The sequence below is a fragment of the Mesoplodon mirus genome (assembly GCF_964341445.2).
Source record: "Mesoplodon mirus genome assembly, chromosome: 11".
In the NCBI taxonomy this organism is placed as follows: Eukaryota; Metazoa; Chordata; class Mammalia; order Artiodactyla; family Ziphiidae; genus Mesoplodon; species Mesoplodon mirus.
In genome coordinates this window covers 63,517,937-63,536,666 of record NC_138987.1, presented here as the reverse complement: position 1 = coordinate 63,536,666, position 18,730 = coordinate 63,517,937, and the positions used below count along the sequence as shown (strand labels likewise).

The following is an 18,730-nucleotide window of genomic DNA, read 5'->3' as shown; positions in this document are numbered from 1 at the left end:
GAAAAATGTGTATTCTGTTGTTTTTGGATGGAATGTCCTATAAATATCAATTAAGTCCTTCTTGTTTAATGTATGTCATTTAGAGCTTGTGTTTCCTTATTTATTTTCATTTTGGATGATCTGTCCATTGGTGAAAGTGGGGTGTTAAAGTCCCCTTCTATGAGTGTGTTACTGTCGATTTCTCCTTTTATGGCTGTTAGTATTTGCCTTATGTATTGAGGTGCTCCTATGTTGGGTGCATAAATATTTACAATTGTTATATCTTCTTGGATCGATCCCTTGATCATTATGTAGTGTCCTTCTTTGTCTCTTCTAATAGTCTTTATTTTAAAGTCTATTTTGTCTGATATGAGAATTGCTACCCCAGCTTTCTTTTGGTTTCCATTTGCATGGAATATCTTTTTCCATCCCCTTACTTTCAGTCTGTATGTGTCTCTAGGTCTGAAGTGGGTCTCTTGTAGACAGCATATATATGGGTCTTGTTTTTGTATCCATTCAGCCAATCTGTGTCTTTTGGTGGGAGCATTTAGTCCATTTACATTTAAGGTAATTATCGATATGTATGTTCCTATTCCCATTTCCTTAATTGTTTTGGGTTCATTATTGTAGGTCTTTTCCTTCTGTTGTGTTTCTTGCCTAGAGAAGTTCCTTTAGCATTTGTTGTAAAGCTGGTTTGGTGGTGCTGAACTCTCTCAGCTTTTGCTTGTCTGTAAACGTTTTAATTTCTCCATCAAATCTGAATGAGATCCTTGCTGGGTAGAGTAATCTTGGTTGCAGGTTTTTCTCCTTCATCACTTTAATTATGTCCTGCCACTCCCTTCTGGCTTGTAGATTTTCTGCTGAGAGATCAGCTGTTATCCTGATGGGGATTCCCTTGTGTGTGATTTGTTGTTTTTGCCTTGCTGCTTTTAATATGATTTCTTTGTGTTTAATTTTTGACAGTTTGATTAGTATGTGTCTTGGTGTATTTCTCCTTGGATTTACCCTGTATGGGACTCTCTGTGCCTCCTGGACTTGATTAACTATTTCCTTTCCCATATTAGGGAAGTTTTCAACTATAATCTCTTCAAATATTTTCTCAGTCCCTTTCTTTTTCTCTTCTTCTTCTGGAACCCCTATAATTCGAATGTTGGTGCATTTAATGTTGTCCCAGAGGTCTCTGAGACTGTCCTCTGTTCTTTTCATTCTTTTTTCTTTATTTTGCTCTGCATCAGTTATTTCCACTATTTTATCTTCCACCTCACTTATCCGTTCTTCTGCCTCAGTTATTCTGCTATTGATCCCATCTAGAGTATTTTTTATTTCATGTATTGTGTTTTTAATCGATGCTTGATTCATCTTTAGTTCTTCTAGGTCCTTGTTAACTGTTTCTTGCATTTTGTCTATTCTATTTCCAAGATTTTGGATCTTGGAAATAGAATCTTGGATCATCTTTACTATCATTATTCTGAATTCTTTTTCAGGTAGACTGCCTATTACCTCTTCATTTGTTAGGTCTGGTGGGTTTTTATCTTGCTCCTTCTCCTGCTGTGTGTTTTTCTGTCTTCTCATTTTGCTTATGTTACTGTGTTTGGGGTCTCCTTTTTGCAGGCTGCAGGTTCGTAGTTCCCATTGTTTTTGGTGTCTGGCCCCAGTGACTAAGGTTGGTTTAGTGGGTTGTGTGGGCTTCCTGGTGGAGGGGACTAGTGCCTGTGTTCTGGTGGATGAGGCTTGATCTTGTCTTTCTGGTGGGCAGGTCCACGTCTGGTGGTGTGTTTTGGGGTGTCTGCGGACTTTTTATGATTTTAGGCAGCCTCTCTGCTAATGGGTGGCATTGTGTTCCTGTCTTGCTAGTTGTTTGGCATAGGGTGTCCAGCACTGTAGCTTGCTGGTCATTGAGTGAAGCTGGGTGCTGGTGTTGAGATGGAGATCTCTGGAAGATTTTTGCCATTTGATATTATGTGGAGCTGGGAGGTCTCTTGTGGACCAGTGTCCTGAAGTTGGCTCTCCCACCTCAGAGGCATATCACTGACTCCTGGCTCCTCAATTTGGGTTGATTTGTTGTCTATTCATGTATTCCACAGATGCAGGGTACATCTAGTTGATTGTGGAGCTTTAATCCGCTGCTTCTGAGGCTGCTGGGAGAGATTTCCCTTCCTCTTCTTTGTTCTCACAGCTCCACGGTCTCAGCTTTGGATTTGGCCCCACCTCTGCGTGTAGGTTGCCGGAGGGCGTCTGCTCTTCGCTCAGACAGGACAGGGTTAAAGGAGCAGCCGCTTCGGGGACTCTGGCTCACTCAGGCTGGGTGGGAGGGAGGGGCACAGAGTGCGGGGCGAGCCTGCAGCGGCAGAGGCCGGCGTGACGTTGCACCAGCCCGAGTTGTGGCGTGCGTTCTCCCAGGGAAGCCGTCTCTGGATCCTGGGACCCCGGCAGTGACGGGCTTCACAGGCTCCCGGAAGGGCGGCGTGGACAGTGACCTACGCTCGCACACAGGCCTCTTGGCAGCGGCGGCAGCAGCAGCCCTAGCGTCCCGCGCCCGTCTGTGGAGCTCCTTTAAGCAGCGCTCTTAATCCCCTCTCCTCGCGCACCAGGAAACCAAGAGAGAAGAAAGTCTCTTGCCTCTTCGGCAGCTCCAGAGTTTTCCTGGACTCCCTCCCGGCTAGCTTTGGCGCATTAGCCTCCTTCCGGCTGAGTTCTCGCCGCCAGCCCCAGTCCTCTCCCTGAGCTCTGACCGAAGCCCGAGCCTCAGCTTCCAGCACCGCCCGCCCTGGCAGGCGAGCAGACAAGCCTCTCGGGGTGGTGAGTGCCGGTCGGTACCGATCCTCTGTGCAGGAATCTCTCCGCTTTGCCCTACCCAGGTACGTGGGGGAGTTTCTTGCCTTTTGGGAGGTCTGGGGTCTTCTGCCAGCGTTCAGTAGGTGTTCTGTAGGAGTTGTTCCACGTGTAGCTGTATTTCTGGTGTATCTATGGGGAGGAAGGTGATCTCCGCGTCTTACTCTTCCGCCATCTTCCCCGGAAGTCCTATTTTTAATTTTTTGAAGAACCTCCAAACTTTTTTCCATAGAGGCTGAAACAGTTTACACTCCCACCAACAGCATAGAAGGCTTCTGTTTTCTCTACATTCTTGCCAGTATTTGCTATTGCTTGTCTTTTTGATAATAGTCATTCTAACAGGTATGAGGTAATATCTCATTTCGGTTTTGACTTTCATTTCCCTAATGATTAGTGACATTAAGCACCTTTTCATGTACCTGTTGGCCTTTTATATATCTCGTTTAGAAAAATATTCAGGTCCTTTGCACATTTTAAAATTGGGTTATTTGTGTTTTTTGATATTGAGTTGTATGAGTTCCTTATATATTTTAGATATTAACCTCTTATTGGATATGTGGTTTACGTGTATTTTTTCCCATTTCATTGGCTGCCTTTTCATTTTGTGGACAATTTGCTGTGCAGAAAGTTTTTAGTTTAGCTTTCGTTTAGTAGTCTCACTTGTTTATTTTTGCATTTGTTGCCTTTGCTTTTTGATGTTAAATCCAAAAAAATGATCACCAAGGCCAATGTCAAGGAGCTTACCCCCTATATTTTCTTCTAGGAATTTTATGGTTTCAGGTCATGTTCAAGTCTTTAATCCATTTTGAGTTGATTTTTATGTATAGTGTAAGATGGGGGTTCAGTTTCATTCTTTTGCATGTGGATATCTAATTTTCCCAGCATCATTTATTTAAGACACTATCTTTTCACCATTGTATATTCTTGGCACCTTTGTCAAAAATTAATTGACAAAATACATGGATTTATTTCTTGGCTCTCTATTCTGTTTCACTGATCTATGTGTCTGTTTTTATGACGATACCACGCTGATTTTATTAGTTTGGTAATAGAGTTAGAAATCAGGGAGTGTGATACCTCCAGCTTTGCTGTTCTTTCTCAAGATTGCTTGGCTATTTGGGGCCTTTTGTGGTTCCATACGAACTTTAGGATTGATTGTTCTATTTCTGCAAAAAATTTCATTGGCATTTTGATAAGGATTGCATTGAATCTGTAGATTGCTTTGGGTAGTATGAACATTTTAACAATATTAATTCTTCCAATCAATGAGCACGGAATATCCTTCCATTTATTTCTGTCTTCAATTTCTTTCATCAGTGTTATAATTTTCAGTGTATAGATCTTTCACCTATTTGGTTAAATGTATTCTTATGTATTTTATTCTTTCTGATGCTATTTTAAATGAAATTGTTATCTTAATTTCTCTCTCCAATTGTTCCTTGTTAGTGCTTAGAAACACAATTGATTTTTATATATTGGTTTTGTATCCTGCAACTTTACTGAATTTGTCAATTAGTTCTAACAGTTTTTGGTGGAGTCTAGGGTTTTCTATAATATAAGGTCATGTCATCTGCAAACAGACAATTTTACTTCTTCCATTTAAATTTGGATGTTGATTTCTTTTTCTTGCCTAATTGCTCTGACTAGGATTTCGAGTACTTAATCACCATTTGTTTGTCCTGATCTCATTAATTGATACTTATAGTTCTGGATTTTCCTTCCAGTTTAATGCTGAACCAAGGAATGGAATAATCCTTGCATAGGTTTTTGGCATATCTATTGGCTTTTTCTATTGCCTTTTTTTATTTCTCCTTTTGAATACTTGTGGTAAAGGTTCTATTCTATTGTTGAATTAGATCAACAATTACATTTTATTTTATTTTATTCACTTTATAACATTCATATAGTTATTAAGCAAGAATCAGCAAACATTTCCTGTAATGGGTGAGATAATAAATATTTTAGGCTCTGCAGGCTGTATGGTCTCTCTCATAACTACTCATCTTAATAGTTTTAGTGCAAAAGCAGCCACGGACAATACTAAAAAAAAAAATGGGTGTGGCTGTTCTAATAAACTTTTATTTACAAATTAGACCAAGGCTTAGAGTTTGCTCATCCCTGTAACAGAATACCATTAGAAAACCAAGAAAAGAAAGAAATCGTACATAATCACACTAACCTTACACAATATTATAGTAATTTTGCATATCTCTTTTCATTATTTTTCTATATTCCTATATTCCTGATGAATTTAAATAATATTGTAATCATATAGATCTAATTGTATATACTGCTTTTTCATTATTATTTTTTATTAATTGTCTTTAAGTTCTTTTTCTTTTTTTGATTAGATAAGTGGCACATTCCAATTTTTACAAAATATGGAAAATGCAAAAGTATAAACCAGAATAAAATACTATCAAATAAAATCTTCAATTGCCACCATGGTTTACAGAGAAAGTATCTTCTCCCTCCTGTTTTTTCTTTTTATATCCATTTACATCTGTTTTTATACCCATACGTTTAGAAGTGCTGTTTGGAAAGCCACCTCACATTATTGTTTCAGAAGTTGGGGTAGAAGTGACAAAGGCATCTACCTTTTTATTAGGGACTGTGAATAGAAATGTTTTATAATTTAAAAAAGTTTTAAATGGTAGAGGGAAGGCAAATCCATTTTATTTTTCCAAGAAGATACAATAAAAGCATGATAACAAGTTACTTCTCTCTGACTACATATACACAGACAATATGGCACTAGATATAGTGACATTAACTAGATGGAATAGTTTCAAAAGTTCAAATTGCTTGTCTCTTACCTTACTGATTTAAATGTATTATAATCTAATTAACCTATAACCTAATCTATAGGTATACAAAAATGAATAAAGGGATCTCTGACTCAAATATTGAGTACTTATGCTAAGTGCTTATTAAATATTTATTTGCTCAGTTAAATTTCCACAAAAGCCCTATAAGATGCTGTACCTATCTTTTAAATAAGACTAAAGCTCAGGAAATATTAGAAACTAGACCCAAGTAAAACAATAATGTCAGGGACTGGATTTCACTAATCACTGCTGACTCTTAAAATTACATAAATAGAATTAGAAATAATACTCTTGGTTAATGTATTTAGAAGAGGAAACAAGAAAAAAAAAACCTCGGTATTTTTTAATATGTCTTCTCTGCATATCTAAAATATTCTTATGGGTCAAAAGAGCCAAAGACGATTTTCAAGACTGTAAGAAAATAACTTGAAAAATTCTCTCCATGGATACATTTGTATGTTAGAAACCTACCCAAAATGTCAGGAAAACTACAGCATTAAGGTCAAATGAAAAGCTTTCATCACAGACAAATAATGCACACAGTGTAGATCCTATTCAAAAATGGACACATCAGAGCAGGGTCACTTCTGTAAGCTCATTAATATTCTACAGATGCCAATTGTTCAGATCGATCCAAAACACCATACCTTGTCAAAGTATGACTTTGAAAAGATTTGAATGTCTTCAGAATGTTTATGGTCTGCTTTTGTAATCATTTTTGCTTTATTGGAAACAAATTTGTCTATCTATCTATCTATCTATCATCTATCTATGTAATTTTGTTTCTCTTTGGTCATCAGTTAATCCAACATGATGGATTATACAGCATATGAGCACTGGAAATAGCATCTTTTTTTTTTTTTCTTTTTTGCATGGTAGACGGGCCTCTCACTGTTGTGGCCTCTCCCATTGCGGAGCACAGGCTCCGGACGCGCAGGCTCAGCAGCCATGGCTCACGGGCCCAGCCGCTCTGCGGCATGTGGGATCTTCCCGGACTGCGGCACGAACCCATGTCCCCTGCACCGGCAGGTGGACTCTCACCCACTGCGCCACCAGGGAAGCCCGGAAATAGCATCTTTTAAAAAGTATAATACTTAAGGAGGACAGAGAAGGAAAGAGACAGATTGTAAGTATTGGTTAAACCAGCTGCAAGTAGCACTCGGTCTTTGAAAGTTGTCTAAATAATCTGAATTTATATATTATTAATTTTGTTACTATATTTTTAAAGTAGTCAAATTTCTTATTGCGTGGAAATCAAATAAATCTAGAATAATACTAAAGAAATACCAAATGGCACTTGTAAGGGGTAAACTACTTTTTGTTGTATTATCAGAGTGTAAAAACTATCATGAGGTTTAAAGTCCTCATTCTGCAATTTTCCTGCTTGCATAAAGGAATCTAAAACATCTTTCATTATTAATTTATGATTTTAAACTATTGTACCTTTTATCACCTCTATATTCTGGAGTAAACACTTAGAAATACAACTGGATGATTTATTTTTCAGCCATTTCACAAATCATAAATAACATTTCTAAATGATCTTAAATCCATTATTTTAAAATCATTATATCAATATAAATATTGAAGTTTACTAATATTCAAATCATGTTATTACTATTAATATTGAAATTTACTAACGACCTAGGTTAATGTTGGGATTTCCATTTTATAGACAGAAATCTATGCTCATAGAAAAGTGAAGTGCCCTTTAAAAAAGCATTATATGATGGAGGTATTTTTTCCTCAATACTTTGTTTTTTGTATTATTTTTCATAGTTCACCAGTTTATCTCAGTATATGATCTTTTATACTCTTTCTCCAGCATATTTACTTGATTTTAATTATAATTGCATCCTCCTGGTTGCAAGTCACCACTCAGATACCTCTTCACTTCCTTATCTCCAGCTGTCTTGTTTCTTCCATTTAAATTGACATCTTATGATCTCTTAGCTGAATCATTGCAAAGTAGACCAAAATCAATTAACCCTTGAAAAATTCCACTTCCAAGATTATCACCTGTTCATTATTAACAACTCGAGTTAACCAATAGTTCAGACCCAATTCATATACACTCATTGGCCTCACGTTATTTTCCTGTGCACAATTCTGTAATATTTTATACAACTTATGGCTGTCGTGTCTTGTTCCTTTTATTTGTGGGCATAATCAAGAAAAACAGAGGGAAAAGTATAATTTTACCTGTTGACAGATGCTCTCTTGAACAGATTTCTTTGGATTATGTGTGATATTGTTAAACCTTTTCACTATTGCTTGAAGTGTGATATTTGAAGGCAATACAAAGGACGAGAGGTAGAGCAGACTCTGGATTATCTAAAGAAATAGAAAAACAGGCGTTACATGTATAATTGAGGTCCAGAAGCCTCATTAGAGTCACTACCTTTAATTCATCCAATAAATTTTGACCCTGTTTTAATAATTATCAAAATTGAATATATATATATAAATATATATGTGCATATATATTTGTCAATCTATTGATAGAATTATTAGGTATGAACAAATGATGAAATGTGTGCAGGAGAAAAAAATTAGAAGTATGAAATGAAGATTAGTTATTTTTAAAATAAATAATGGTAAATTCCATATCTACCATTGTGAGAAGGAAATTTATTGGCATTCATTAACTGTCACTCAAATAATTCCCTATACTCATTTAAATAATTTGCTCTAAAATTCAACTAACAAAATGTATATTGACAATGAAAATAAATATAAAATTTAAAAGAGAATTATTAGAAATACTATCAATAATATACATGTCTTACAATGAGACACACTGAGTCATGAAAATGAAACAAAAAGTATTTTAGAAATCTTATGATTTAGAAATCAAATGTCTTAATCAGATCTGGGTGATAGATGAATATGCTAATAAATCTCCCTAATACATCAAATGCCTTTATTTCAACTTAAATCTGGTACTGAGTATATAGATGCTAGTACTTAGGGTTTATTTTGCTTGGGTCAAGCATTCCTTTGCCTAGATCAAAGGTAAGAAAAAGTTAACTCTGTCAGTTAAATACCCAGTTACCTGCCTTGCATCCAGGGCCACCTATCCTAAAGTTTTGAAGGCGATGCAACCACCAGGCCAAATGAGGTTTGTATGAGAGGATGAGGAAAGCCTGTGATCTATTTGCCTAGTCAGTGAGAAACTGAGGGTGGGGATTAGAATGAAGATTAGTAGTGGAATTAGAAAGTCATGGATAAAATCTGAGAACTAGATAAGGCCGGAATTAAAGTTTTAACTTACGCTAGAAATGGAGTTCACACTCAGTAGGTCTCCTACATCTGGGATAACAGCAGGGAGAAGAGGCTTACATGTGCTCTGAACCTACCAAGAGGCTTGGGAGCCTTTGTGACTTTTTTAAGCCGAGTAATTTAAGGGTGGCAGCTCCACCTTACCACAAGTAACCTGCCCATCCAAATGCAGAAAACCCTTCTTATATTTGGAAGAAATACATTTTCTGTCAGTTTCCTCTGGCAGAGAGAGTTGCCTGGAGTTTAGGGCAAAGCCTCAGAGGAAAGCCTCAGGCATTCCTGACAACTGGGCTCTGACCCTCCATCTATGCTTAATTATCATCATGGTTCATGGAGGTCAGCATAGGGGCCAGAGCAAGAGAACATGACAAGGCCACATTTTAAATGCTCACCAACATTTCTACACAATTGTCACAGAGCTTTATTAACCTGACTGGTCTAGTTTCCTCCAGAAAGACCAACCCGTATCCAGAGATTTTTTCAACAAATTGGCCAATAATCCAGGAATCCTCTGTGATAGTTATAACTATATTCATCTATTTTACATCTCTTTCTCAATACCTATTAAACTCTCATATTTTTATACACATTTAAGCAAATAAACTCGTACAGTGTATATATTGGTCCTTAGTTTTAAAAATGAAAGTCAGTGTTTTAAAATTTGTGTGTCTGATGAAAAAACCAAGAGAAGAAACAACAATCCTTAATATAGGAAAGCTTTCCTTTAATTCAGGAAAGAAACTATTTTGGAGACTGAGTCCAGGTAGGCATAAAGCTTAAAGCTTATTCTCTCCTACAAAAGCAGTGTTAATTACTGTAGCTAGAAGCTGGGCTGTGGTATCAGCTATCAATAATTTGGTTTCTTAGCAATTCACATATATGCCACATGTTTTATGATGGGTTTTACTTATAACAGGGAGCTTAAAAATGCTTTAGAGCTTTCAATTTTTTAAAGAGATTCCATTAGCTATCATAATCCCACGAACTAAGAGGAAGTGGTATTTTTAATCACATTTATAGATAAGAGCATAAGGAATCAGAGGTAGGAAGAGATTTTTTCCAAAGTGTAATATTCAATAAGTGATCACACTGATACCATGACTAGTATCTTTCTGATAGGCCCATTGTTACTGATTCCACCTTAACACACCAACTTGGAGGCTGCTCTTTCTGCTTATAAATATACTCCTTCTGTTTTATTGTTATGGTGAATTTCCAAATTTCTATTCTTGCACATATCCTTGTCTGTCTTGTCCATCAGAATTCAAATACCTGTTCTTTGGAATACTAAACACCAACTATCCTTCAAAGTCTTTAGAAAATGCATCATTATTCCAGCTTATTTACATGTCCTTTCTATAACGTTTTTGAGTATATAGACTATAATATATCATTGTCGTTAACAAAAAGGTGGCTTGATGACTACCAAAAACATCTGTCTACTTCAAGTGTTTTTCAAAAACTTTATGTGGTAGGATGTGCTGAAGCCCAAGAATTGTGCCTTCCCTTCTAGAAATCAATATGGGTTGATTAATCTATGGAGAAAAAGGTGTAGGACAAAGGAGTAAAGGAACTATTGAAGTGATGGTCAATGCTTAGATCCTAGTGCTATATTCAAGGCCCTTTTCTCATTCAGTTGTACAGAATATCAGAATGTGCCTTTATGTACTTCGTGAATAATAATTCTTCAACTTCCTAAATCTAACCAGGCTGTATCAATTTTATGAACCCTTATCAACAGTCTACGGAATCCAGAAGTTTATGCTTCAAAATAGCCCAGAAATAATGTACTTAGCAAACTAAGTCCCAAATTAAATCAATAGATGTTTGGAGACTACCGCCTTCACTATAAATTCTTTTAGGTAGCCTATAGATAAAGCATGAGCTGTTCTTCACATCCTACCTATAAAGTGAACTATGTTTTCACCTATAGGAATTAGTACGTTCCTTAGAGAATAATGAACTGGTCTTTTTGCTCTCCATTCCCTCTTTCTTATACAAAGGATACAGTAACATCAAATTAATATACAATGTTTAAGTTTAGGTGACAACTCACTCAGTTTTATAATGGGAATTAAACTGAACCAAATCTTTTCTAACATGTAATTGAATTAAAATTGGAATCTAATCCTGGGAGGTTATTTTATTCTTCAAAGTAGGCCACCTTTTACATACTACCGACTGATTTACTTTGACAACTAGACAGCAGAGATATCAATAGTGCATAGCCCCCAAAATGTCAGTAACACAAAACTTATTGTTAGGTGTAAACTAGTGCTGTAGTTAAAGGACTCTGAGAATGCTAATTGATAACAAGGGTCAAACTAACTAAAGATGTTTTTGTAATGGGAGAATTAGAAAAAATAATATGAACCAGCATCTAATTATTTATGAAGAATTGGATGAATATCCCATATCAGACAATTCCTCTGATTTATAATACTATACTTTTAGAATTGTGTAAAAGCAGTTGTAGTGACCTGAATAGTGGCCCTCAAAAAGATATGTCCATATCCTAATTTCCAGGACCTGTAATATACCTTATGTGACCCTATAAACTGAATGCTTATATTCCACACCCCCCCACATGAAATTCATACGTTGATACCTAATGATACTTGGAGGTGGGGCCTTTGGGAGGCAATTAGGTCATCAGAGTGAAGCCCTCATGAATGGGATTATTGCCCTTATGAAAGAGGCCCAAGAAATCTCCCTTCTGCCATGAGAGGACATGAGAAGATGGCCACCTATGAACCAGGAAGCCAGTTCTCACCAGACACCGAATTTGCTAGCACCTTAATCTTGGACTTTCAAGCCTCCAGAAAGCCACTCAGTCTATGGTGTTTTGTTATAGCAGCCCAGAGGGCAAAAGATGTGATTAAAGTAAGGATCTTAAGAGAGGAGTTTATCCTGGATTATCCAGGTGGTCCCTAAATGCCATGTATTCTTAAGAGAGAGGCAAAGGGAGTTTAGAGACAGACACACAGAAGGAAAGGCATGGAAAGTAGGCAGTGATATGAAAATTAGGCAGAGCAGAAAGTGATGCAGCCACAAGCCACAGAATGTTGATTGGTGCCAGCAGTTAGAAAAGGCATGGAGCAAATTCTCCCCTAGAGCCTCTTTAAGGAGTGTGGTCCTGCTGACACCTTGTGAAGTGTGAGAAAAAAAAATATCTACTGTTTTAAGCCACCAAGTAATTTGTTACAGCTGCCCTAGGAAACTAATACAGCAGTAGTGATGACATCGTTTATGAAAGTCATGAACCCAGCAATTCCAAAAATGTCTCTCTTATAAGCACTTTCGCACAACTTTGCAAAGAAACATGTACAGGATGTGCAGGGGAGCATCATTTATAACTGTGGCAAACTGAAAGTCACTAGGAAAATGGGTAAATTGCTGCACATCCGTAATAAAGTACTACACAACTGTAAAAAGAATGAAGTAGATCTATATGCACTGATATATAATATTGTTAAAAGTATAACAAATGCAATAACAGCAAGCTATAAAAAATATGATTCCATTTATTTAAAATACACACATAAAGACTTACACACGAAGACTTAGGTCTACATATTTCTATTTGCATACAAATTATCTAGAACAATACTAAAAAGCTATTAATAGGTGTCTTTGGAAAGTAGTTACATATTTTTGAAATGTTTAATTACATAATAAGTATATCTTATCCTTCTTTTCAAAACTTTACAAAAATGCTGAAACACAAAACTTTATTATGCAAATATAAATATATCCCCTTAGTTGTTAACTTGGTTGTGAGTTGTAGCAGGTACTTCTATTTGTATTTTACAGAGGATTTTCATAATTTTTTTTCTACTGCTTTTTTTTCTGCTAGCTAAATTTTAATTAACTAAAGTAAAAAGGAATTGGCCCCTGCTTACAGATCTTATGGAGTAGCTCTCATAGTGTGGCCCCAGTTGAGCAGCATAATCATAAGCTGGTACCTTTTTAGAAACATAGATTCTGGGGTACCACCTCAGATTTACTGAATGAAGCTCTGGAAGTGAGACCCAGCAAACTGTAGTTTAGTAAGTCCTCCAGGTGATTCTGATGCCCACTAATGTGTAAAAGTTGCTGGTCTAGCTCTTCCTCCAACACACCTACAAGTGTTGGCTGCAATAAATGTAATAAACTCTCTGTAGTTCTTGAGCCATCATAGTCTATTGATTCCTCTGCCTACCGAACGGCTGAAGCCACCTGGGAACCACTGCTCTTTTCAGAATCCTGAACATATTCAGTTCCATCTATGACATATCACTTTGTCAGCTGTAGCCTCATGATTCTATGAGCACTGCCCCTTACATCTCTTGAATAATCATGTTTATGGTATGGGAAAACTAAAGACAATCTAAAGACCCGAATTTGGAAAGTGAGTGAATATATTACGGTCATCCACTTGATAAACCATTATACATACATTAAGTGATAGTTATGAAAATTATAATGATAACATGGGAAATATTTATTATATAATATTTAATGAAAAGCTCATATTATGCAAAATTCAAAATATGAAACAAAAATGATACATAAAAAGAAAAAAATAGGACATAGTAAGAGGGTGAGGATTGTAGAAAAATTATATTTGTCTATTCAAATTTAGGATAATACTATTATAATATCTTTTTTTGATTTATCATATTGCATACTTTATTCATTTATTTATTTTTGGCTGTGTTGGGTTTTTGTTGTGGCGCGTGGGCTTTCTCTACTTGTGGCAAGTGGGGGCTACATTTTGTCGTGGTGCATGGGCTTCTCATTGCGGTGGCTTCTCTTGTTTGTTGTGGAGCATGGGCTCTAGGCGCGCGGACTTCAGTAGTTGTGGCACATGGGCTCAGTAGTTGTGGCTCACAGGCTCTAGAGTGCAGGCTCAGTAGTTGCGGTGCATGGGCTTAGTTGTTTTGTGGCATGTGAGATCTTCCCAAACCAGGGATTGAACCCGTGTCCCCTGCATTGGCAGGTGGATTCTTAACCACTGCGCCACCAGGGAAGTCCCCTGTAATATCCTGATATATAAAATACTTTAAGTTAATATTATGCATTTAATGATTTGCCCTAGTTTGGGGTTTTATAACTACTTTGAAAAATATTTTAATTTTAACTAGTCTACAACCATTTCAAAAATGTAAGGTTATATAGTGAAATTGGAAGCTGCATTTTATTTAAAGATCTCACCTCCATTTTTTAAGTTCCCTTTTTGTTTGTTTTATGTCATTTTGTTTTTAGTTATGCCTAAATTAGATTATGAGCCTCTTGCATAAGTTGTAAAGAATATACCCAGAGATGGTCCCCACACTTAAATTTAGATATAAATTACATTAGCTGATTACCAATTACCTATATAAATAACATTTACTGTTACCTATTTTGTTACAAGTAAGCAACACTGAGTAAGACAGTTGATACTTAAACATAAATTTTCTTGTAATTCTGTTGAGTAGCTATTACCTCCACTTTTCAGACAATGAAAATGAAATTCAACCATGTCAACTATCTTTTAAGTCCACCTGCAGCATTTGTTTTGAACTAGGCTCTTACAGAGTTAAGAGCTATACACTTTCTATTGTCTTCATGTTACTTTTCAGTCATGAACTGCTTGAAGTGTTCATATCACCACCCCTCTCCACCCTCCTGTGTTTTGCCTGTTCTAATACTTGCTTTGCTTGTGGTCACTTGACTGAGTTTTCTGCCCTCCATCCATTCCAGCTGTGTGCTTCCCAAGGACTTCAGGAGACACTCAATTAGTTGCTAATTTGGTAATTTTGCCAAAATAGGAAGAGGAAACAAAAGCTGGAGCCCACAGAAAAGTAACCATTCAGTAGATTCAAGAAAATGGTATTAGTAGTCAGGATTTAAACTTCAAAGAGAAGGGCTGTGAAACTCTTAGGAAACTAGTCAAGTTATCAGTTGTTTCTTCTACTATACACTTACAAGTGAATTAAATTTTTAATTTTATTTTCTGATAGTAATTATTTGCCCCCTACCCATCCTTGTCATGTTTCTCTGCAGGCGAAGTATACTCCATACCCCCTGACTTTGGACTTGTTTTGTCAATGGAATATAAGCCAATGATGTATATAGTCCATGTCCAAGAGTGTTTGCATGTTTTGACTTTACATCTGTAGTCTTTACCTTCCAATCTGAGAACGTGTCCCTTTAGTCTGGATCGCTAAAAGTAAGAGTATGTTTGGAGGTCAGCTAAGCCCACCAGAGACAACCAGAGTGATAGCTGATCCATAGCCTTCAAGTAGCATAAACAAGAAATAAATATCTGTTGTTGTCAGCCCCAACAAAATTTGAGGTTGGGTGTTTAAAACGAAATCCTAAAATATGTGGCATTGGCTTTAGAGATGGACAGCTGGTAGTGAGGACCCTGTTAGAAGAGGTTAGAAAAATGTAAAATATTTGGTAAAATTTTGCCTATGATATCTTGAAAGAGGCAGAAAATACACACAATGCAGTTGGGGTTCTGGGACAAGAGATAAGGAGAAAATATGTTGGTAGCATTAGTTGGTGGTTATTAGCCCTGTTTAATAAGTACTAAGAGAGGCAATGAAGTCATGATAGATTTGATCTGTTTGCAAGCAAGGATGAGAAGAGAAAAGGCACAATGCATGTATTACAGGACTTGCAGGATTGAAAGACACATCCCCTAGCCCCCCACTCATCTTTAGCTTGCTAAAAGTTTTTCAAGTGAAGACACTCCCTCAGGGCAAAAACTAAATCCAAAGGTTACTAAAGCAAGGAAAAGACCAAACCAACGGTGTGGCTTTTGTACCTTTTCTTAGAATCTCTTACAGGCTTAAGTCAGACCCCAGTAAATTCTTTCAGTTTGAAAAATATTTAGGAGTGGGGGTAGAAAAGAGACCAATGGTGTAGTCCCTGAAGTTCTAACAAACTCAAATTTTCTATAATTCAGTATATTTAGAGCCTCACAAAGAAGTGAGAGTGTGACCATTTGCACTAACTGAAACCAACTAATTAAAAAAATACTCTTCAAAACATTATACGATAAAATGTACTATCAGCTTGGACAGAAAGGAATAGTGACTGTTGGAAATGTCAAATGACCAAGTGATTGAAATAACTCCAATATCTTGTAACTTGCTTTATGTCACGTACAGGATATAACATCATGGAAAATGTAAATACATATAATAAATGTCACGAAAGTGCTGTAACCCTATAAGCAAGTGACATTCACGTTGGCTCTTAGTTTCCTTATTTGTGAAAAGCCAGAGCAGGATTAAGTGTTATCTGAGGTCCCTTTCAGCTCATTTTTGATTCTATGATACTAAAACACATAGTCCTATTTTATAGACTTTCTTAACATGTGAAATACAAATTTCTTCTCTTCTCTGGGAAAAATCTACTGCTGTTCAAAAACAAGTAATGAACAGATAGACATTAATTGAGCAAGTTTTCCAAGATTCTACAAACTATGGGCTGAATGAGAAAAGTTCTTTTGAAAGAGTCATCTGAAGTAATTCCATTACATACACAGACAGGGTCATGTGTTTAATTAAATACAAAGGCTTCTAGAGGCCAAGTATTAGTTCCTTAATTGTGCTTGGAATTTTATTCAATTCCCAAATCACAATTTAGTTCCCATAAAAGTTATTGTACAAAATCCTCAAAGGAACTGGTATATATTTGAATAGATTTTCATTTATTTATCAAGATAAAATATTGAAGCATATTTTCATGTTCTTTAAAAGAATATGTTCCCATAAAAGTGGGACAATTTGGTTCAGTGTTGCCAATAAATCACATGAAGATATTTTTCAAAGATAGAATGAAAACAGCACCTCACATATTATATATTTTAAATGTTTTAAAGAATGATGTAATATTTCAATTCATACACTACATGTTTTAGTTCCCATATTTGCCAAATTTTATACAGTTAAATAAAAAAATTACATTGTACAACTACCAAATGGGAATCATGTCAATCATATATTGGTCAATAAAAATATCACGTTCAATAGAATTTAAATAGTCACTAAAGATAGCATTAATAATGTATGAGTTGACTATTTACAAACATGCCAAAAGGTATTCCTCTTGTCAAACATATATAAATTTTATGACACTGACATCGTGGGGATGTTAACTGCAGTCATTTCTTATGAAAGGTCGATAAAACCTAGCTGAAACAGGCAGAGCTGAAAGTGATCACTTTCGTCACGTTTTATGACATTGTAAAGACTCGCCATGAAGATTCTCTCTAAGGAAACCTCCCTGTGAAGCTCCACAGAATTTGCTATTTCAAGCCCTCGTATTTAGAATTGGATGTTATTGTTATGATATTCACTGAACACTGATAATGAAGTTGGTGCTGACTGGAACAAAAATGAACCCAAAGTTAAATATAACCTAGACAAGAGCTACAGGAGCTGCTGAAAAGAAATTAATTGGTTCAATCCTGCTTGGCACTTCTAGAAGGTCACCAGAAAGAAGCATCATCCCAAATGCAGAGAAAAGAAAAACTCTTTCTCCTTCCCTCTTCCTTACTGTACTAGTCAAGACTGTGAATCCCACAAAAATACACAAACACAGTCCTCTGAGAATTGATGACACACTTGTACTACACCAAATTAGAAGGGATGAAATTACAGGAAACGTTTCGCCTTTGCACGCTGCATCCATCTTTCTCCCCCTTAGCTTTCTCCCAAGGGCCTGCAGGCTCCCTTCTTTCAGGTTTGGCTGCCAACTGGGCAAGGATGATATCAATAAGCCCAAGCATCATCTTGATCCTAATTTATAATTTCTCTACCTTTTAATTATTTTATTAGTTTAATTTTGTTTCCGCCTTGCCCTTTCCCCTTACATCCTAGCATCAACTCATTCTCCCAGACCAGATATGCTCCTGCCTGACTGCAGACCATTCTGTTCCAGGTGATTCACTCAGGTTTGTTCTAACTTTGTTGCAGGCTGAATGAAGAGTTCTCACTTCCTTGCCCTAACACTTCCTTTACATTCCTTCATGCTCCAGCTCCACAAGAGAGCGCAATGCTTTCTCTGACTTCTTATTGGCCAGTCCCACACATCCCAGTCTGACAGACAGCATGGGAAGTAGCTGATAGGAGTCACAGGCTGCCATCCTTTCTGCTCTGCTCACAGAAATGCCAACATTCCAAACCTGGGAAAAACAGGAAGGGGATTCCTATCTTTTACTGCCATTGGAAACAAACCTTTCCTTCTAGTTGGGTCCTAGAGAAAAAGGTATCCCTCTTGTTTTCTCATGGTATCCATTTACTTATCATTTTTTAAAACTTTTTACTTTATATTGGAGTATAGTTGATTAACAATGTTGTGTTAGTTTCAGGTGTACAGTAGGGTGATTCAGTGATACATATACATGTATCTATTCTTTTTCAAATTCTTTTCCCACTTAGGTTGTTACATAATATTGAGCAGAGTTCCCTGTGCTATACAGTAGGTCCTTGTTGGTTATCCATTTTATTTTTATTTTTAATAGATCTTTATTGGAGTATAATTGCTTCACAATACTGGTGTACAACAAAGTGAGTCAGCCATATGCATACATATATCCCCATATTCCCTCCCTCTTGAGCCTCCATTTTAAATATAGCAGTGTGTACATGTCAATTCCAAACTCCCAATCTATCCCTTCCCTTCCCCCCCACCCCGTAGCCATAAGCTCCTTCTCTAAGTCTATGAGTCTGTTCCTGTTTTGTAAATAACTTCTTTTGTAACATTTCTTTTTAGATTCAGCATATAAGCGATATCATAAGATATTTCTCTTCATTGTTAATGAAGTC

At 36.5% G+C, this 18,730-nt stretch overlaps 1 protein-coding gene across 8 annotated transcripts in view; it reads right to left on the bottom strand.

Moving 5' to 3' along the window:
- Positions 1-18,730, bottom strand: part of SLC16A7 (solute carrier family 16 member 7) — a 175,820-nt gene that overhangs the window by 66,613 nt on the left and 90,477 nt on the right. For all 8 annotated transcript variants that reach the window (XM_082635771.1, XM_082635775.1, XM_082635777.1 and 5 more), the window contains one exon: positions 7,842-7,973. The gene's annotated coding sequence lies outside the window, so the exon portion shown is untranslated. The remainder of the gene's footprint in view (positions 1-7,841; positions 7,974-18,730) is intronic.